This window comes from Halichoerus grypus, chromosome 8, assembly GCF_964656455.1.
Source record: "Halichoerus grypus chromosome 8, mHalGry1.hap1.1, whole genome shotgun sequence".
NCBI classification, from domain to species: Eukaryota; Metazoa; Chordata; class Mammalia; order Carnivora; family Phocidae; genus Halichoerus; species Halichoerus grypus.
The window spans coordinates 147,798,361-147,820,402 of record NC_135719.1 but is presented as its reverse complement, the minus strand read 5'-3'; positions in this window follow the sequence as shown (position 1 = coordinate 147,820,402).

The window sequence follows — 22,042 nt, the reverse complement described above, 5'->3', positions numbered from 1 at the left end:
ACTGGGTGTTGGGTATATGGGAGCTCTTTGTACTGTATTTGCAACTTTTTTGGTAAATCTAAAATTATCCTTAAAATTTATAGGTTTATTTCAAAAGATACATGGGATTCAGCTCAATCACTTTTAGAGAAACATTATAATTTAAAGTGCTAATGTTAGAAAAGAATAAAAATTTGAAATCAATGACCATATCTTCTGTCTTAAGATAGCATGAGAATGAATTAAATAGAATATGGTCAGGCAATACAGAAAACCAACAAACCCAAGGGTTGTTTCTTTAAAAATATTATTAAAACTCATAAAAATCTAGCAATATTGATTTTTCTAAAAATGGAGGAAAAAAAATCACCAATATCAGGAATGAAAGAGGAATCATCAGTTTTGTTTTATAGATACTACGAAGACAATAAGGGGCTATCATGAGCAAATTTATGCAAATGAATCTAACAACCTACATGAAATGGAAAATTCCCCTGAAAAACTCAGCTGATTAAAGCTAAGACAAGAAGAAACAGAAAACCTGAATATCCCTACATTTATTTATTATGGAACATGAACTTATAATTTAAGGCTTACAAAACTCCAGGCCCAGATGGCTTCATTTTTTTGTCTCTATCACACTTAAGGAAGAAATAATACCAAGGCTACACAAACTTTTTCAGAAAATAGGCATGAACATTTCCCAACTCATTTTGTGAGGCCCAGCATACAACTGATAGCAAAGCCTGAACAGAGTTAAAGAAAAAGACAATTGTAGACCCATATTGCTCAGGAACTAGATACAAAACTTTTCAACAAAATATTAGCAAATAAATCTAACCCTATATAAAATGATAATAAGTAATGACCAAATTACATTTATTTCAGGAATGCATGTTCGGTGGTTTTTTAAATTAAAGAGTAATTGACATATAATATTATGTTAGTTTCAGGTATACAACATAGTGAATTGACAGTTGTATACATTACATGCAATAAGTAGTTACTGCCTATCACCACACACAGTTATTACAACAGTATTGACTGTGTCCCCTATGCTGTACTTTTCAGCCCCATGACTTATTTATTTTATAATTAGAAGTTTGTACGTCTCAATCCCCTTAACCTATTTTGCCCATCCCCCCACTAACACCCCCCACCCCGGCAACCACCAGTTTGTTCTTTGTATTTATGAGTCTGCTTCTCTTTTGTTGTTGTTCTTTGTTTATTTGTTCATTTGCTTTGTTTTTTAGATTTCACATATTAAGTGAAATCATATGGTGTTTGTCTTTCTCTAACTGACTTATTTCACTTAGCATTATATTCTCTAGCTCCATCCATGTTGTTGCAAATGGCAAGATTCTTTTCACTCTTTTCTATGGCTGAGTAATATTCCATAATATATATATCATCTTTTTTAGCCATTCATCTATCAATGGACATTTAGATTGCTTCCAGATCTTGGGTATTGTACTTAATGCTGCAATAGACATAAGGGTGCATATATCTTTTCAAACCAGTGTTTCTGTTTTCTTTGGGTAAATACCCAGTAGTGTGACTGCTGGATCATAGGGTATTTCTATTTTTAGTTTTTTTGAGGAACGTCCATACTGTTTCCCACAGTGGCTGCACCGGTTTGCATTCCCACCAACAATGCACAAGGATTCCCTTTTCTCCACATCCTCACCAACACTTGTTATTTCTTGTCTTTTTGATACTACCCATTCTGGAGGTCATAGAAATTGCAATAAAGCAAGGAAATAATAAAAGACAAAGATTAGAAAGCAAGAAATAACTTTCTTTGTTCTCAGATGATGTGATTCTGTATATGACAATCTCTAAAGAATTTATGAAAAAACACAAAAACCCTACTAGAAGTGATAAGTTAATATAGCAAGCTGGTACAGCCACTCTGGAAAACAGTATGGAGTTTCCTTAAGAAGTTAAAAATAGAGCTACCCTATGACCCAGCAATTGCACTACTGGGTATTTACCTCAAAGATACAGATGTAGTGAAAAGAAGGGGCACATGCACCCCAATGTTCATAGCAGCAATGTCCACAATAGCCAACCTGTGGAAGGAGCCCAGATGTCCTTCAACAGATGAATGGATAAAGAAGATGTGGTTCATATATACAATGGAATATTACTCAGTCATCAGAAAGGATGAATACCTACCATTTGCATCGACATGAATGGAACTGGAGGGTATTATGCTAAGTGAAATAAGTCATTCAGAGAAAGACAATTATCATATGGTTTCACTCATATGTAGAACATAAGGAATAGCGCAGAGAACCTTAGGGGAAGGGAGAGAAAACTGAATGGGAAGAAATCAGAGAGGGAGACAAACCATGAGAAACTCTGGACTCTGGGAGACAAACTGAGGGTTGCAGAAGGGAGGGGGTGGGGGCACTGGGGGAAATGGGTGATGGGCATTAAGGAGGGCATGTGATCTGATGAGCACTGGGTGTTATGCAACTAATGAATCATTAAACACTACATCAAAAATTCATGATGTACTATATGTTGGCTAATTGAATTTAAATAAAAAAATATAACAAGGTTTCAGGAATTGAGGTCCGTGATGTCAGTACACAAAAATAAATTTTATTTCTAGATGCTAGCAGGAAACAATTAAAAAATGAAATGCAAACAATAGCATTTAAAAGAACATGAAACACTAACTTCTTAAGAATAAAATTAAAACAGTGAAAATACTCTGTTCATAAATTAAGGAAAACTGGGATAAATGGGGAGCTACGGCGTGTTCGTGGACTTGGGGACTCAATGTTATTAAGATAGCGATTCTCTCCATATTAATCTACAGATTTAACACAATCTCAGTCATCCCAGCAGACGTTCTGACAGAAATTTATAAATTGATTCTAAAATTTGTATAGAAATAGACTTCCTCTTTTTTTTTTTTTAATTTTATTTATTTATTTGAGACAGAGAGAATGAGAGAGAGAGAGAGCACATGGGGGGGGGGTCAGAGGGAGAAGCAGGCTCCCCGCCAAGCAGGGAGCCCGATGCGGGACTCGATCCAGGGACTCCAGGATCATGACCTGAGCCGAAGGCAGTCGCTTAACCAACTGAGCCACCCAGGCGCCCAGAAATAGACTTCCTCTTCCAGCAAAGATCAAATAACAGGGATCAAGTTTACTCTTTCATCTGAAATAACAGCAGCAATAGCAACAACACAAGAAAGCATGAAAAAATGTTTTTCAAGACCTTAGACATCAGGCAAGGAAGGACAGTGATCCCTGAGAGATGGGACACAAATGAGGTGATCCTTACGTTGTCCCAGACTATTACCTTGAGACAATTTGTAGGCTGTGATACAGTTTTGGGGAGCCCAGGCAGAGCTGGGCAGACTCCCTAAGTTGAGGAGTTCAGGATGAGAGCCCAGGTAGACCAAGGAGCCTAGTTCACAGGGCAGAGTGTCAGAAAGGAGAAGGCAATATAAAGAACCCCAGATGTATGCAGAGGGTCCCCCTGAATATTCAGCTCAGTGCTGATCAGCATATTCATGTGAGGAAATTAGCCAAGGCTGGGGACAGTGCCTGGTGCTCCCACAGAACTGGGAATATTCCTCTTCCAACAGCCAGGTGGGAAAATTGTCATAATTCATGGAGCTTTGGTTAAAGTACTTAGGTCTTACCTGAGTGGTGGCAAATAATTAGCCATAGTGAGGGCTAGGACTAGGGTGAGTCCCCTAGTGAGCCCCATACAACACAACATTTAAGGAGGTCCTGCACTTGCATGACCCTGAGCACAAGTACCTCCCTAAATTCTGCACCCCAGGCACCTTGCTTTCTTCATCTTAGTACCAGCCCTGGCCCTAGATTAAACACAGCTCTGGTCTCACCTGACAGATCATAAGACAAAACCCAAAGGATCAAATAGTTTGCAAGCAATTTAATTGCATCTCAGAGCACAGCTGAAGAATATTTATAGAAATCCAGTACCCAACAAGATAAAATTCCCAAGGTCTGGAATCCAATCAAAGATTATCAGGCATGCAAAGAAGCAGAAAAATAAGTCCCACAGTGAGAAGAATAATCAGTCAAAACCAACCCAGAGCTGTCACAGATGCTAGAATTAACAGATAAGGGCATCGAAGCAATTATTATAACTGTATTCCATATGTTTAAAAGTTAAGTAGAGGGACGCCCGGGTGGCTCAGTCAGTTCAGCGTCTGACTCTTGATTTCAGTTCAGGCCATGATCTGAGGGTTGTGAGATGGAGCCCCTCACTGGGCTCTGTGTTGGGCGTGGAGCCTGCTTGGGATTCTCTCTCTCCCTCTCCCTCTGCCCCTCCCCCCTTGAATGAATGAATGAATGTTAAGTAGAGCCATGGAGAATATGAAAGACCCAAATGGAAAACCTAGAGATGCCAACTACAATGTCTGGGATGAAAAATATCCTGGATGGAATTAACAGCATATTAGACATAGCGGAAGAAAAGGGAGTAAACTTCCATATATAGGAATAAAAAAATACCCAAAATGACATGCACAGAGAAAAACTTTAAGTGGAATATGCTGTACCTTCAAGTAGTCTAATATACATGCAATTGGAGCCCCTGTGAGAGAGGAGCCCCCTCGTTCATGGATCAGAAAACTCAATAAAGTTAAAATTCCACTCATCCCAAATTCATCTATAGATTCAATGCAATCCCAATAAAAACCCCAACCAGTTGTGTTTTTAGTTTTTGTTTGTTTATTTGTTTGTTTTATAGAAATGGAAAGGCTGATTCTAAAACTTACACGGAAATACAGACGGACTAAAATAGCCAAAACAACCCTGAAACATAATAATAAATTCAAGGGGCTAACTCCACCCGATTTCAAGAGCTATTAAAAAACTATAGTGGGAGGGCGCCTGGGTGGCTCAGTCGTTAAGCGTCTGCCTTCGGCTCAGGTCATGATCTCAGGGTCCTGGGATCGAGCCCCACATCGGGCTCCCTGCTCAGTGGGAAGTCTGCTTCTCCCTCTCCCACTCCCCCTGCTTGTGTTCCCTCTCTCGCTGTGTCTCTCTCTGTCAAATAAAGAAATAAAATCTAAAAAAAAAAAAAAAAAAAAAACTATAGTGGGATATTGACCACAAGATAGACAAATGGGTTGATGGGACAGAAGAACGAGTTTGGAATTAGACCCACAAATGCATAGAAAATTGATTTTCGACAGAGGTTTAAAAGTGGGGAAATGGATCGTCTTTTCAACAAATGGTGCTAGATCAATTGGACATTCATATCTCATAAATTGAACTTTGGTCCATAACCTGCACTGTGTACAAAAATTGACTCAAAATGGGTCTTAAACCTAAATGCAAAACTTCAACCATAAATCTTCTGGAGAAAATATAAGAGAAAATCTTTGTCACCTTGAGTTAGGCAAAGATTTCTTGGATGTGGCATTAAAAGCCTGGTCTCTAAAAGAACAAATTGATAAATTATACTTCATCAAAGTAAAAAACTGCTCTTCAAAAGACACTGTTAACAGGATGAAAGGACAAGTTCCAGATAAGGAAAAAACATTGTCAAAGCAGGTATCTGAAAAGGAGCTTGTTATCTGGAATCTATAAAAACTCTCAAAACTCAATAATAAGAAAATGCAACCTAATTTTTAAAATGGACCAAAGATTTGAATATACACTTCAGCAAAGAAGACATATAGATGGCAAATAAGCACTTGAATATATGCTAAACATCAGTAGTAAACTGAAAAATCAAAACCACCGTGAAATATCACAGCATACCTGCTCGTACGGCTAAAATGTAAAAGACTGACCACACCAAGTGTTAACAAAACGCGCAGAGCAACTGAAACTCTTCCACACAGCCAGTGGGAACGTGAAATGGTACAACCACTTTGAAACACCATTTGGCACTTCCTTAGAAAGTTAAACGTACCTCTGCCGTAGGCACTGGCCGCTCCATTCCCAGGTATTTACACATCTGGAGAGAAAGTGTCTGTTGACACGATCGCTTGTTCATGAATGCTCACCGTGTCTCTATTGGTAACACCTCCAAATGGGCAACAACCCAATTCTCTAGCAAAGGGGGAATGGATACATAAATTTTAGTACATTCATACAACAGAATACTACTGAGTAGTAAAAGAACTATTGATACGCTTAACAAGATGTATACATATTTTAAAAATTGAGTGAAAGCTATCAGACCAAAAAAAAAAAAAAGCATACATATAGCATGATTCCATTTACGTAAATTCTAGGAAATACCTACGGACTGTAGCGCAGAAAGCAGATCAGCGGTGGCCTGGAGGGAGGTTCAGGAGGAATATGGAGATTACAGAGGGGCAAAAGAAAATTCTTGTGGGTGATGTGTGTGTGCTCGTTTTCCTGATAGTGGTGATGGTTTTACAGATGCATATATATTATATGTATATAATATATATGAGATCCAGTCAAATTGTACACTTAAAATATACCCAGTTAATTGTACATAAATTATTATATCTCAATAAAGCTGTTAAAAATTTACATGGAAATATAAAGGACCCAGAGTAGCCAACATAAGCATGCAAAAGATAAACAGTGTTTTTGGACTCACACCACTTGATTTCAAGCATTGCTATAATGCTACAGTAATTATTTCAGTATGGTATTGGCATGTGGTTAGACAAATAGATCCATGTAACAGCATATAGAGTCTAGAAACAGATTCATGCGTATATGCCAATTGAAATGTGATAAAAGCTCCAACATAATTCTATGGGGAGAGGAAACTCTTTCCAACAAATGATTCTGGAACAACTTGATATTCATATGGGAAAAAATGAATCTTGATTCCAACGTCATACCATACAGAAATTATTTTGATGTGGATCATAGATCTAAATTTAGAAGATAAATCATTGGAAAATATCTTTGAGACCTTGGTGTAAGCACAACTTCTTAGATTCCAAAAATGGTAACCATAAAAGGAAAAAACGGTAAGCGGGCTTTCATAAAAATTAAAGATTTCTGTTCTGCTCATTAAAAGACTCCTTTAGTAAAGTGAAAATGCAAGCAACAGATTGGGAGAAAATATTTACAATACATGTATTTGAAAAAGGACTTATATTCAGAATATATACAGAGCTCCTACAAATCAAAACTAAAAAGATAGCCATATAAAATAGAAGATTCCCATAGATACTTAAAAAATATATATATATACACACACACATACACAAATAGCCAATATGTTCATGAAAAGGTATTCAGCATTTTTAGTGATCAGAGAAATGCAATCTAATACCATCATGAGCTTAGTCCATTTCATACCCACAGAATGACTAAATTAAAAACTGACAATATCAAGTGTTGATGAGGATATGGGACAACTGGACTTCTCTTTAATTGCTGTGAAGTCTCAAACGATATAACTACTGTGAAAAATTCTTTGATAATTTCTTATAAAAGTAATATACAGTTACCAATGATCAAGCAATTCCACTCTCAGGTACTTACCGAAGAGATGTGAAAACATGAAACCATAAAGTATTTGTATAGAATTATTTGTAGGAGTTTTATTCATAATTGCTAAGAACTGGAAACAGCCCAAGTAGCCATCAACAGGAGAATGGGTAAGTGAACTGTGGTTTATTCATACGGTGGGAGAGTATTCTGCACTGAAAAGGAATGTGTGATTGATACATGCAACAACATCAGTGAGTATCCAAAGCATTATGTTGGGTGAATAAATATAAAAAGAAATGAGTACATACCATATAATTCCATTTACATGATGTTTAGTGACAGGCAAATGAGCCATTGTGGTTAAGTTAGAACCGTAGCCAGAATGGGGTATGTGGTAGCTGTCTGGAGTGACAACAACGTCCTGTGTCTTGGTTTGGGAATTAGGTACATGGTATATACACTGTCAAGAGTCACTGAGCTGTATACTTCTAATGCGCACATGTAACCATTTGTAAATCAGGCCTCTGTGAAAAGATTATTGTGTGGCAAATATAACAATCCCAAGCGTATGTTCTTCTAATGAGATAACATTGGACTTCAGGAAGCCACAACCAATGAAACTGTGGGCAAACTAGATAAATACACAATTAAAACTGTCATTAAAAATGTCCCTCTTGGAACTAATAGATCAAGCTGTCAAAGACATCAAGCGAAGATACAGGAGGGCTGTAAGAACGTAATGAACTTGAGCTCTTAAGAAACTGAAATAGCAAAGACATTCCCCTCAAGAAACCCTCAAGCACAGATAGCTTTATGTGAAGTTCTGCGAAACAGTTTATGATCAGATAAACATTCTTAGAGAACTCGTTCCAGAAACAAGAAAATAGAAAAAAAAAAAAAGGGAAATCTGCCCAACTCATTTTATGAGGCAAAAATAACATTTATTCCAAGTTCAGATATGGCCAATAGAGGAAAAAACTGGGTCTACTTCACTTATAAAAATAGAGGCACGATTCCAAATAAGCTGCGAGCTAATTAACCCCGCAGTGCATTTTGAAAAGTGACGTAGTTGAGTTTATTCTAGAAGTGCAAGAACAAGTTAACACCAGAAATTCTGTCAGTGTTATTTATGACCGTACCATTGGACTAAAGGAACAAAATGGCTCTCGATAGACGCAGCAGATCATCTGATGAAGTTCACCTTCTTGTGAGTTTTAAAAATTCTCAGGAAACCAGGGGCGCCTGGGTGGCTCAGTCGTTAAGTGTCTGCCTTCGGCTCAGGTCATGATCCCAAGGTCCTGGGATCAAGCCCCACATCGGGCTCCCTGCTCCGCGGGAAGCCTGCTTCTCCCTCTCCCACTCCCCCTGCTTGTGTTCCCTCTCTCGCTGTGTCTCTCTCTGTCAAATAAATAAATAAAATAAAAAATCTTAAAAAAAAAAATTCTCAGGAAACTGAATAGAAACAGACATTCTTAATGTGATTGAGGTTTCGTACATTAAAAGTGTACAGGAAACCTGATTCTCTGTAGGTAAACTCTAGATTTTTTTCTGTTACTGTTGGGAAGAAACCCGGAGGCTCTGGCTTGTGCTGTGACAGGAGGACACAGAGAATCCTTGGGGAAGAGACACAGCTGTCGGTATGTACAGAGCACCTATCATCTGCTGAAACCCACCAGAGTGAACAGAAAATTGGTTGGAACTAATAATAGAGTTTAGCGAGATTGCTGAACACAAGATCAACTTACTAAAATTAGTGGCTTTCTACACCAGTATTAACCAATTAGAAATATAATAGAAAAAGAGATACATTCACAAGAGGAACAAAAAACTATGAAGTATCTAAATATTAAGCCAGAAATAAATGCAGGAAACCTTTGGCGGGGGGGACATTAAAATTTAGGAAATGTAAAGGACAAAGGGGCGCCTGGGTGGCTCAGTCGGTTAAACGTCTGCCTTCAGCTCAGGTCATGATCCGGGGGGCCTGGGATCGAGCCCCGCATCGGGCTCCCTGCTCAGCGGGAAGCCTGCTTCTCCCTCTCCCTCTGCCCCTCCCTCTGCTCATGCTCTCTCTCTCTCAAATAAATAAATAAAATCTTAAAAAAAAAAAAAAAGAAAGAAATGTAAAGGACGTGAAGAAGACATGAACAAGTCAAGAGAGAGATTTGAGAGCATTTGAAGGGCTGCGTTCGTCTGCCCAGGCAGCGGCCATAAACCACGGTGGGCCGGAGGTGGACGTATCTCCCAGTGCTCTGGGGGCTGGAAGTCCACACTCTCGGGTTCTGGTGAGGGTGCCCCTCCTGGCCTGCAGATGGCTGCCTTCGCGCTGGTCCTCACCCGGTAGGGAGAGAGTTCTCGCGTGTCTCCTCCTGTGAGGGCACCAGTCCCATCACGGGGGCCCCGACCTCATGACCTCATCTAACCCTCCTCACCTCCAGAAAGCACCACCCCCCAAACACCATCACACTGGGGATTAGGGCTTCAACGTATGAATGAACGTATGAATGTTGGCAAGGGGCAAACACTTCATCCAAATAGACATGAAGGGAAACGTGAAGAAAATGGAAAGATAGGTCACTTGAATGGAGGCTTAAAATTGTCACTCCTTCTAAATATACATAAGCCGTAATGTCCACCAGTTGCTAAGTCAGTTTGGAGAAAGAAGAGCGCCGGGGTGTGGGGGGGCGGTGGCTTGTCCTGCCTGGTGAGGAGCCATCCTACAAAGACAATGGATTCACCACCATTGCTGGGTCACAAATTACCACAAACTGACTTACAGTTGGTTATTTTATGGCTAAGTCGGAAGTCCGCGGGGCTTGGCTGGGTTCTCTGCTCAGGGCGCATCTCACGCTGCAGAGTCGGCTGCTTCGTTGCTATCTGGGAGCCCCCAGGGAAGAGCACACTTCCACACCCATTCATTTTGTTCACTGAATTCAGTTCCTTGACTATATTTTCTTGCTGCCTGTTGGCTGGGGCTGCTCTAAGCTCCTAGAGGCCGCCTGCGTTCTTCACCAGCTGGGCTCTCCTTCCTCAGAGCCAACATGGAGAATCTGCCTCACGTGCGGCCCACTCGCACTGGCAATCAGTCTTTCATTAAGGGCCCAGGCCTTTTCAAGGGGCTCACCGGGTTTGGTCAGGCCCCTGTGGATAATCTCCTTTTTGATGAACTCAAAGACAACTGATTAGTAACCTAACTTCAGGAGCGATACCCCACCATGGGACACGAGGGGAGGGGATTGTGCGTAGCAGATGCATCAGGATGGGCTCTTGGGGTCATCTTAAAACTCCTTCTACCCACACCATAGTAATAAAAACAGAAGAGAGAGCTTAAAATCATACCCATTACATACAGAACATAGTATTTGATGGAGGTGGGGTCACAAACCAGAGGGGAGAGGATAAATTATTAATTTTCAGTGTAGGGAAAATTGACTCACTATATAGAGGAAAACACTAGATTGGTTTCCTAGCACCTCATGCCACACACAGTGAGTCTAGACTGGCTAAATATAAACATATGTAATAGATGTAAAATATAAATTTATATGGGTGTAAGGAATAAAACTGTAAAATTAATACAGATGGGGGCAGGACTTCTGAAATGAGGTCCTTTACAAAGCACAACCGCTGGGTGAGTTGCTCGTGGTTAGAACGGCATCAGAACTGGAGATGTTGGTCAACGAGAGGTAGACTCGGTAGCAGGAGGGGAGGGCACGTTGCAATGTGATACTTACAACATCGGAATTGAGCAGAGATTACTATCTACAACATACAAGGGACTCTGGCAAAGTCAGTAAGAAAAAAACGGGTGACCGGCAGAAAACGATGGACAATTCCAAGAAGGAAAAGCCTGAAATGCTAACAAGCATATGAAGGGATACTCAATGTCACTGGGAATTTGGGGGGAAATGCAAAAAGAATACTAAGACGTCAACTTTGTGAAAAGATGGGTTGGGTAATGCAGATGTTGATAGAGATGTGAGGAAATGGGTCCCTCACTAGGCACAGCTGTGGGAGTGGGAGGCAGGCAGCCGTGGGGGGTGGGGGGAGGGTCCTGCACCTCGCTTGGTGCTGCCCTTGTGTGGCTCAGAGCTCACCGGCCCCCTTCTGGGTACATGCATGGGGCCAGGGACCAGAGGCCATGTAGAGGGGCTTGTGCTGCGGCCGTGTGATGGAGGAGACAGCCTGTGTCCATCACTGGGGACAGAGAGAGCAGACGAAGATGCATAAAGTGGGATTCCATAGCTGTGAGAACCACCGAGTTAGTGGTGTACTCAGCAACAAGCAGCACAGACAGATTTTTAAGGCATATTGTTGAATGAAAAAAGTAAGAAACAGGAGCTTTATAGTTCAACAAAATGTACTTACAACTGAAACAATCCTTAAAACACCCGAAAGTTACATGTTTTCTAGTTAAACAAGGATTCAAGGATGGATTTGAAACATTCCAGTGAGCACCTGGGGTCGGGGGCGAGGGGGAACCAGGCTTGCAGACTGGGGACAAGATGAAGATTAATGGCAGGAAATGGAGTCGTGTGCCGTGAAGTCAGGAGTACGATGAACTCAAGTGTCTGAACCTAAGATGCAAATTTAAAAATACATAAGTGAGATGCGGAGGCTGGTTTCCAAGGATGCTCCCAACTGCAAAGGTCTTGATGACACCCCCAGAAAGCCACCTCTTTCCCGCCTTGGGCGCTCCGCTATGCTGGACCCGTCCTGTGCCTTCCCGCAGGGAGGGACCTCTCCGGGGGTGTGAGGAAGGTGGGTCAGGCACGCGTGGAACCTGTGGCAGGTTCTTGCATCGTTCTGACTGTTTGCTGCCCCTCTGCTGGAGGATAGCGCTCTCCACCCAGTTCACACCAGGGTGGCCACATTGACTTGACTCGGCCAATGAAAGGCAGGTGGGTGTGTTGTACGTCCCTTTCAGGGAGCAGATTTAAGAACCGGTGCGTGTTCCTCCATGACCCCAAAGCCAGCAATGTCTGGGGGGAGGCTGTACTGACAGCCAGGGTCCTAGAACAAGGCAACTTGGAGAAAGCGAGGCCACCAAAGGTGGGCTGTGTGGGGGGAGTGCCACATAAACGTGTGGTCGGGGGGGCGTGCCCAGGTGGCTCCGTTGGTTTCAGCTCAGGTCATGATCTCAGGGTCATGGGATCAAGCTCCACGTTGGACTCTGCACTGAGCATGGAGCCTGCCTGGGTTTTTCTCTCCCTTTCCCTACCCCCTCCCTCCCCACAACTTGTGCATGCGCTCTCTCTCTCTCTCAAAAAATAAATAAGTAAATAAACAAATGTGTGCTGGGAAGCCACCGAAATGCGGAGGGTGCTTGTTTCTGGAGCTAACCTTGCTCAACCTGAGTGATACAGGACCGCTGTTGGGGCCCCAGCCCCAGTTTCCCTCTTCTCTGTAATCCTGAAAGTTGTGACTTCACTGGGGTTGGAAACTAGAGAAGGTTCTGGCCACCTTTCTAACTCCCCCATGCTCTTGCGGGAGGGGCCATTATTACAGACACTCAGAAGGCTCCTGTCCAGAGAATGTGGAATTGTGACAGCCGCCCACCAGCCCTCAGGAAGGAGCTGCCCGAGTCCTGCTGGGTCTGGACATGAACAAGAGGTTTCTCGAGTGTCCATAACCAGGGGCTGGAGGCGAGGAGCTGAGTGAGGGCCCTTGAGGATGGCACCAAGGGCAGGAAAATGAGGTGGTGACTAAGGTCCACCCACCTAGGCTGCAATTATTTAATTTTCCTGGAAAATCAGCATCATCGTGATGAATACTTGGCTGATTTCAGGGAAGATTATTAGTGCACTTGATATGAAGTATGTTCCCATTTATCACTCATCAAGCCTTGCTGAAAGCTTACGCTGATTAACCGGCCAGGTCGGTTAACCCTTGTCGTGGGGGCTCACCCACCACCTCCAGCCCCCACAAACCAAAGGAACTTGGGGGGGGTTAAACTTTCTTCTTCATTTTCAAATTCGTTAGCTACAACTTTTATCCTCTGATATGGCTCAATTGTATCCCCTACCCCCCACCTCAAATTCCTATGTTGAAGTCCTAACCCGCAGGACATAGAATATTCGGAGACAGTCTTTAAAGAGGTTATAAGTTAAAATGAGCTCATTCCGGTGGGTCCTAATCCAGTATGACTGGTGTCCTCATAAGAAGGAGAGATTGGGACAAGGAGAGGAGAAGGCAGTGTCTACAAGCCAGGGAGGGAGGCCTGGGAGAAACCAGCCCTGCAGGCACCTTGACCTCAGCCTTGCAGCCCCCCGCCCGTGGTGCTCTGTCTCGGCAGCCCCCGCAGACGGACACAGCCCCTACTCAGCACCTCTGACAGTTCTGCACCCTCCAATCAGCCAATGGCCTTTGGGGGACACATTTCATCTCTCCCCATCACCTCCCCCACACCGACTTCTGTGATCTCCTCTGGGAGCTGTCCCCATCTCCTAACTGCAGGTCCAAGTACAAGCTCCTTTCTCCTGGAGGCAGCCTGTCCCCGCTCTGCACCCGGATGACCATTTGCTGGTGGTTGACGTGCTCGATGCTGGATGTTCCCAGGCATGTGTCACCATCTTTGCTGTGTCCCCTCGGCAGAGAAAGCTGCACGTGATTGGAGCTGTAGCCGGGCGTTGCAAAATAGGAACGCGGGGGGGGGGGGGGGTCGGGGGGTTTAGGGCGCGGGAAGTAATGGTGTGGGCTGTCAGTAAAAGCCTGGGAACGTGTTCTCTGGCCCCTGGTGAGCTTGGAGGCTGATGGATTGTCTCTCCTTGCCTTAGGGCATTTCCTGTCTCCAGTCTCTGGAGCCAAGCTCACCAAACCTGGTGCCAAAGGGCCAATGCTCAGTGAGAGCACCGCCTGTCCCGTGGCCCAGACCTGTGCGGGCACGACTGGTGCATTCTCTGTCTGCAGCTGATGTCCATGGAAGGCAAGTCAGGACCAAGTGTCAAGTTGGCGTGGAATCAGAGCAAGGTGGCAAGCCGGACAGGGCAACTCTTTACAGAGATAACTCGATGGGCCATTGCATAACGTCCAGCTCCGCCTGCAGGCTGGGGTTCACCTGGAGACTTTCATGTCGACCTCACCCCCTGTGCATTCGTTGCTAGCCTGCCCCTCCCACCTGCCACCTCTGGGACCTCCCCCGATGACCAGGCTCTCTTTGGTGACATGATCTTTCTTGAGTCTGAATGGAGCCAGGCTTTGACCCCTGGGGAGCCTACTGCACCCCCAAAGTGACCCGCATCTGTGTTTTCCAAGCCTTCCTACATGGGATTCATGGGACACACATTTAGGATTTAGGAACTCAGTGTCAGAACTGGGGGCAGATGACCAAATACTGGAATACGAGATGCTCCTAGTGCTCTTACCACTTAGGAAATTCCAAGGGTTTTCGGAGCCCTGGGCCAGGAACCAGGGGCAGAGACCAATGGACATATTTTTCTGTGATCTCACAGCCACTCTCATCTTCCAGGCGTGAAGCCCCGAGTCCCCCTCTTACTGCCTCCCTTGCGCCCGCTCCCTCCACCTGGCTCTGAAGGTTGACTCCCTCAGGCTCTGGGCTGGCTCCTCCCTCCTCTCTGCAGCCCCCGCCTGTCTCACCTGGTCTCACCACCACCACCACCTGAACGCTGAGGACTCCAGAGTCCAAACAGGAGACTCCAGAACTGAGTCAGACCTCCCAGCTTGCTCTTCCAAGTGTCGTTCAGTAGTACCCTGGCACTTGTGACAGCCGCACAAGGCTTTGCCAGGGCGTGTCTTCCTGACACATGGGGCCATCAGGGTGAGCAGAGGTTTGAACCGCCGCCTGCTCTGTTTCTCCAGAACCTACTGCTTGTGGGGTGGGCCTCGTAGTGGGCTCTGGACTTCCCCGGAATCATGTCCTCCTAGCCCTGTGCCGTCAAGCCCTAAAGGCCCTCTGTCTCCTCTCCCCTCTGTGATGGCTTCCCCAGCTCCCTGCTCATGCTGGCTCAGTTTTCAGCGCTTCCTGCAAAATGCGCCCCACCCCCAACCCCTGCCCGCAGCCTTCTCAGCCCTTGGGTGGTGGTGAGCCTCTTCCATGGGCTCCAAGGGGCCCCGGTCACCTCACCAGCCCTGGCCACGCTATGAGATCCTGGGGGTGAGCCAGGGTGCCCCGTCCATGTGCCCCTGCACGGGCACCGGGCATGTGCTCAGCAAAGGTCGAATTTCGCTGCCGTGTGCCACCGCGAAGCCCCTGGGGCGATGAAGCCTGGCCTCCACGGAGAAGGTGAAGGTCAGCCTCTCTCCAGCTAACGCCCATCGGCCGCAGGAGTTTGTGTCTCTGTCTCACTTGCAGCCTCTGGTCAGAGGCTTCCTGGCTCCCAGCCTTCGTGGCCCTGAACTTGGAGTCTCCTCTGCTCTGAGCAAGAGCCTCCCACGCGCACACGGCGGGGCCTTCCTAGACCGGGGTGGGGGGCTGGGGCACCTCTGCTCCCGCCTCTCTGCCTTGTTTTGTGGTTGAGCAAAGCAGGGCTTTAAAGGAAATTTATTTTTCCAAATTGGAGAACAAAGGACACAATGTTTAGGAAGAAAACACATTGCTTACATTTGAGAAAAATTAGTAGCGTTATATAATGAAAGACACTTGAAGGAGTTGACTCACCCCAGGCTGACATACATCTTTGACTAGTTTGTGAGATACTCATAAAATTACATCCTGTTAATTTAAGGCTTCTTATGCTAATTTTCAGTCAATTTTATTTGCCTACGAAATTTATTGGTGGCCTCCAGGGTAACAGCCGGGCTTGGCCCAAGTATGTGGGATCCTTGTTAAAAACACCATGTGAAGAAAGAAAAACAGAGTTCGATGGGAGGGCCAGGAGGACATGAGGACAGTGTCCAGGCGGTCCAGGCTTGGGGTGGGCTCTGCGGGGCCCCCTGCGAGGCCTTGCCTCAGAACTGGGCCAGGGCAACACTGGGGGACACACTGGGCTGTTCCAGGGCCCAGAGCGGCCCCTGATGGGTCCAGTACGCCCTCCACAGATGAGAAAGCTGAGGCACTGAGCTGGTGCGAGTTCCCCCGAGTGGAAATCCACAGAAGGATCTACGTGGTCTCGCTGCTCAGCGTGCTCCACAGCGTCAGGCCAGCAAGAGGAGGTGGTTCTGGGCGAAGAATGTCAGGTGGTGTGTGAGTTGATAAAACAGTAAAGGGGAGGCCACTTCAAGAAGCTGGCCGCTGTCTCTCTAGGCAGGGAGGCAAACCTAGAACTGGGCCTCCTGGAGGGTCCCCATGCTCAGAAGGGCCGCATGTTGTCGCCGCCGGAAAAATTCCTACCAGGCCCCCATGAATCGCATGGCTGGCCCTGCCCCCAAGCCCGGGGCCACAGAGCAGAGGAGAGCCAGGTGTCCAGGGTCACGCCGCCCCCCCAACCAGGCTGTTCCAGCAACGTCCTCCCGACCTCCTTCTGATCTTGGCCAAGCCCGGCCTTCTCCCCAAAGGGAGGACCCAGACGCCTGTGGAAGCCAGCCCCCGGGAGGACTGACACGACAGCGAAGGACAGTGCCCTGATGCCCCGTGCCAGGCCCCTGCAGGGCTGCCAGCCTTGGGCTGAGAAGGTCATCCCCCCTGCTGTGCACAGCAGTTATCCATGGGGATGTAGGGTCTCCTGGGGCAAGACGGGGGCACACAGCAGAAGGGTCAGGAAAAGCTCTTCAGAAAATACTGCGCTTAAGTGAAGACCTAGAAACTGGGTGAGAATTGACCAGTAAAAAGGGTGGAAGAGCATGCCAAGGCAAGGAAAAGAAAGGGCAAAGACCCAAAGATGAGAGCGCAGGGATGTGCTGAGGCGGAGGAGGGTGATGGGTCTCCAAGAATGGGGGGACCCAACCAGGTGAGGCTGGGAAGGCGCCACAAGCGGCTGATGGGGGCGCCCCTCCTGCTGCAGTGTGGGGTGCGGGTCAGAGGGCGTGGGTCAGAGGGCGGGGGGCAGAGGTGTGTGAGCCGCAAGCATGGGAAGAGGCTGAGGGGTGCAGCAGAGGGCAGGGGGCAGAGGGCGGGGGGCAGAGGGCGGGGGGCAGAGGGCGGGGCCAGAGGGCGGGGGCCAGAGGGCGGGGGGCAGAGGGCGGGGCCAGAGGGGGGGGGCAGAGGGCGGGGGGCAGAAGTGTGTGAGCCGCAAGCATGGGAAGAGGCGCGGCGTTCATAGCAGCTGTTTTGTGGTAGCCCCCAACCGGACCCCACATGCCCTTCGGGTAGATGGTAAAACAGACTGTGGTCCATCCGGGCTGGGGACACTGCCCACAATGTAAAGGGACAAACTGTGGACCCCGGCCACAGCATGGATGCATCTCAAGGGCATTATGCCGAGTGAGAGAAGCCGACCTTGGAAGTTACACGTAACATCTCCAATGGCAAAATGAGGGGACAGATTGCCAGCGGCAGTGGCAGGGGGCCTCACGGTGATGGATGCTCTGGGTCATGGTTGTGGTGGTGGTTGCAAGATCTGCCCATGCGATGCGGTCCCACAGAACTGGGTAAACACAGTGAATGCATGTGCTGTGGACTGTCTGTCCACTCCAGGCTCATCGGCTGGAGCCCTAATCCCCAAGCTGATGGCCTTGGCTGGGGGCGGGGGGGCGGGCTTTGGGAGGTGATGAGTCACGAGGGTGGGATCAGGGCCCTTAAGAAAGAGACCCCCACAGAGATCATCGCTGTCGCCGATGTGAGGACACAGCGAGAAGGCAGCCATCTGCAATCGAGGAAGGGGCTCCTCCCCAGGAGCCAAATCTTCCAGCATCTGGAGCTTGGACTTCCCAGCCTCCAGGACCATGAGCAATAAATGCCTGCTGTTGAAGTCCCGAGTCTATGGTATTTTGTCAGAACAGCTGAGCCGACTGCGACAGCATGTGACACTGGTGAGCCCCGAGTGAGGTCTGTGGGTTTTCCAGAGGTCCACTCCTGTCCCTTACCGTGCTGCGCTGATGCAAGACGTTACCCATGGGGGAAACAGGGTGAAGGTGCACGGGACTTCTCGGTGTTATTTTTGCAACTTCCTGTGAATCTATAATTACTTCCAAAAAAGACAAAAAAAAAAAGGAAGGGACAGGATAGATCCCTGGAGGGCTGACAACATGGGCCAAGGCCAAGCATAGCAGACACATGAGGAGTTCCAACGGTCTAGGCCGACTTGCCAGGTCAGATGTCCGGGGAGGTCAACTCAGGTAAGGGGGGGCGGGCCCCAGGAACAGTGCTGCTGGGAGCAGGATGGAACCTGTAAGCCCCGTGCAGAGAGTGCATCCCTGGCCTGCTTTGCTCTCTGCTGTGTGGGGCAGGGCAGCGGGGGAGGGGGCCCAGGCAGAGACCGTCACCATCTGCCCCTCCCCCAGCAGGGAGACCGGCCTGCTCACAATTGGAGCACAGGGTAGCCCTGACCGCGATTTTCCTCTGGGGGAGGGTCTTCGGGGGCTCCAGGAGGCATGCGCCGCAGCCTGGGCTCTCCTACAGAAGTAAGGAACTAGACAGTCTTGCTTTGCACATTAGGAGCTATGTGCATCCCACTCTCCTGAGTTATGTGAGGACACAATTTATCTTTAGCCCGAAGCCACCTGCTTGGTAATCTGTTTCTGTGTACCCGATTGATCCCACCATCCTTACATGAGCTGGAGGAACGGCTGACTTTATTTAAAGCAATCAGCTCACACGGATAAGTTGGCCGGGGTGGTCCGGCGCACCTGTCTGGACAGCCGCAGGCTTCAGGTGACCCTGCCCTTCCCTGAACCGTGGGACTGGGACGGTCTGCCCCCGGTCAGGCTGGCAGGGACAAAGCACCATGACAGGCAAAGCCCAGAGGGAGGGCGTTTGATGCACACCACCTCGAGTGGAGACTTTCCCCCACTGGCCACTAAGGCTGTTTCTTCGTTCTAACACCTTGATCCCCCCCCACCGATGTTTACATCGGTGAACAAAAATCTGGAAGCCTTTATACCCAACACTGCGCAGCGTTGGGAACCCTGGGAAATACAGATTGTCTCGATGTGTTGTTAATGGTCCCCCGGGAGTCTGAGCCCCAGGAGAACAGAGTCACCCTGTGTCCTGTGTTTGCTGGATCATTGTCCAGACCTGCTCCCCGGGCTCCCCCGCCACTGAGCAGCCACACACGTGCACAGACACTCACCCCCCCACCCCGCCCCCGCTGGAATTCTTCTCCTTCCAGGTCCATTACGTTTTCGAGCTGTCTTCCACCTCCCCCACAGAAGTCAGGATGTGCCCCAGGATACGTCCCTGCATGGGACGCATTAAAAAGATACACAAACACCAGTGAGAATCCAGTAATGGGAAGTGGGTGGGCCGCGGGATGTCAGTGGGCTTGGGGGGCCTCCCTACGGTGACCCCGGCAGGACAGGGGGCCGAGGGCACTGGCCCTCCGCCGGCGGCCTCATGCTCTCTACAATCCCCCACGATAAGGGAGCTGGCTCCGTCCTGCAGGTGAGCCGTGAGGGTGGTGGACACGCAGGTGTGTGCGCCTGCTGCTGAACCCCCAGGCTCTCCAGGGCCCCGCTGATGCAGTTAGGACAGAACTAACAGGTGCACATTGCTTCACTGACTTTTATTGTGGTAACTATACATAACATAGAATTTACCATTTTAGCCATTTTATATATTTTTTGAAGATCCATTTATTTATTTGAGAGAGAGCATGCCTGCGCGTGTGCGGGGGTGGGGGGTGGGCGGGGAGGGGCAGAGGGAGAGGGAGAAGCTGACTCCCCGCTGAGCGCAGAGCGGGATGGGACACGGGGTCTGATCCCTCGACCCTGAGATTATGACCGGAGCTGAAATCAAGAGTCGGACGCTTAACTGACTGAGCCACCCAGGAGCCCCCCAGGTTTAGCCATTTTAAAGTGTACTATTCAGGGGCATTAAACATATTCACATGGCTGTGCACCGTCCGCAGGGTCTGGTTCCACAACGTTTTCAGCGCCCCAAACGAAAACCCCTGTGATGGTTACTGTTACTCGTCAACGTGGCTGGGCCAGAGGAGGCCCAGCGGGTGCAGCTTTGCTCTGGGGTGTGCCCGTGAGGGTGTCTCGGGGACAGATGAGCATGGGGGTCAGTAGACAGAACAGATAAGGTGCCCTCATCAGCACAGGGGGCACATGTGGCCCGTGGGGGCCCGAGTGGAATAAAACGGCAGATGGAGGAGCTTCTCTCTGTTGAGCTGAGACCTCCACCTTCTCCTGCCCTGGGGCAGGTGCTCCCCGTTTCCGGACCTCCTCCGTGGAAGCACACCGCCGGTTTTCCCGGCTCGCCAGCGTGCGGACAGCAGACCGGGGGGACCTCTCCGCCTCCATAATCACGGGACACTTCTCTTTCTGCATTTCTGTGTTCGTCCTACTGGTCCCACTGGTTCTGCTTCTCTGAGGAGCCCTGACGAGTACCGCCTGCACCTGTTTCCCGGTCACTCCCACCCCCTGTCCCCAGCCCCTGGCAACCACGCCTCTCCTTTCTGTCTCTAGGGATTTGCCTCTTCTAGACATTTCACAAAAATGGAATCGTTCAATATGTGGCCTTTTGGGTCTGGCTGCTTTCACGGGGCATCGGGTTGTCAAAGTTCATCCTCATTGTGGCATGCGTCCGTGCTCCTTTCCTTTTCACCACTGTGGGGTATTCCACTGTGTGGGAGAGGCCACATTTGGGGTGTCCGTTCATCCTTTGAGGCTGCCTGGGGCATCTGAGCGCCTCGGGAGCATGACAGCATCCTTGGAGGGCTTCATGAGCCAGAGCTGCAGGGCAGGACCTTGTGGGACCCCCACGGCTGTTCCCCAGTGCCCGGGACAGCCCCGAGCACCGAGTGGGCACTCGGCACACGTCTGCTGAAGAATGAATGAATGAGCATGGTTGTTGGGGGGTGACAACGAGAGCGTGTGTGCTCCAAACACCCCGAGGAAAGCGGGGGAGGGCAGCTCTCCAGACCACCCTATGTAGCCACCTTTTGGGAGAAAAAAAAATGCAGAGCTCTGGAGGGTAAGCCCTGGACTGGGAGCCAGGAGCTGGCCGTGGAGTCTTGGCCTGCCGGCCGTGGACTTGTCAGCTTCTTAGAAAGCCGACTGTGTTTCCTCTTGCTGCCATAACAGATCACCACACACTCAGGGGCTTCAGACAGCACACATTTATTACCTTACAGTTCTGGAGGTCAGAAGTCTGAGGGGTTTCCCTGGGCCGAAGTCAAGGTGTTGGCGGGTTTGGGTCCCTTCTGGAGGCTCTGGAGGAGAGTCCATTTCCGGGCCTTTTTCAGCTTCTAGACACCTCCTGTGCTCCTTGGCTCGTGGCCCCTTCCTCCGCCTGCAAAGCCAGCAGAGTGCATTCTCCCTGACCCTGCTCTCTTCTCCATGCCTCTCTCTGAATACGCCCAAGAAAGCCTCTCCTTTCTAAGGGCTCATGCGGCTGGATGGGGACCACCTGGATGACCCAGGATAACATCTCTTCCCAAGACCCTTACCTTAACAGCCTCTGCAAAATCCCCTTTGCATGTGAGGGAACATATTCATAGATTTCCGAGATTAGGATGTGGACATCTTGGGGGGGGGGCACTATTCTGTCGACCACAGGAGCCTCTTGGCCTCTCTGAAACTCGGTTTCCCCATTTGCAAAGGCAAGCTAGACAATCCCCAGCTCTTGGGAGTCAGGT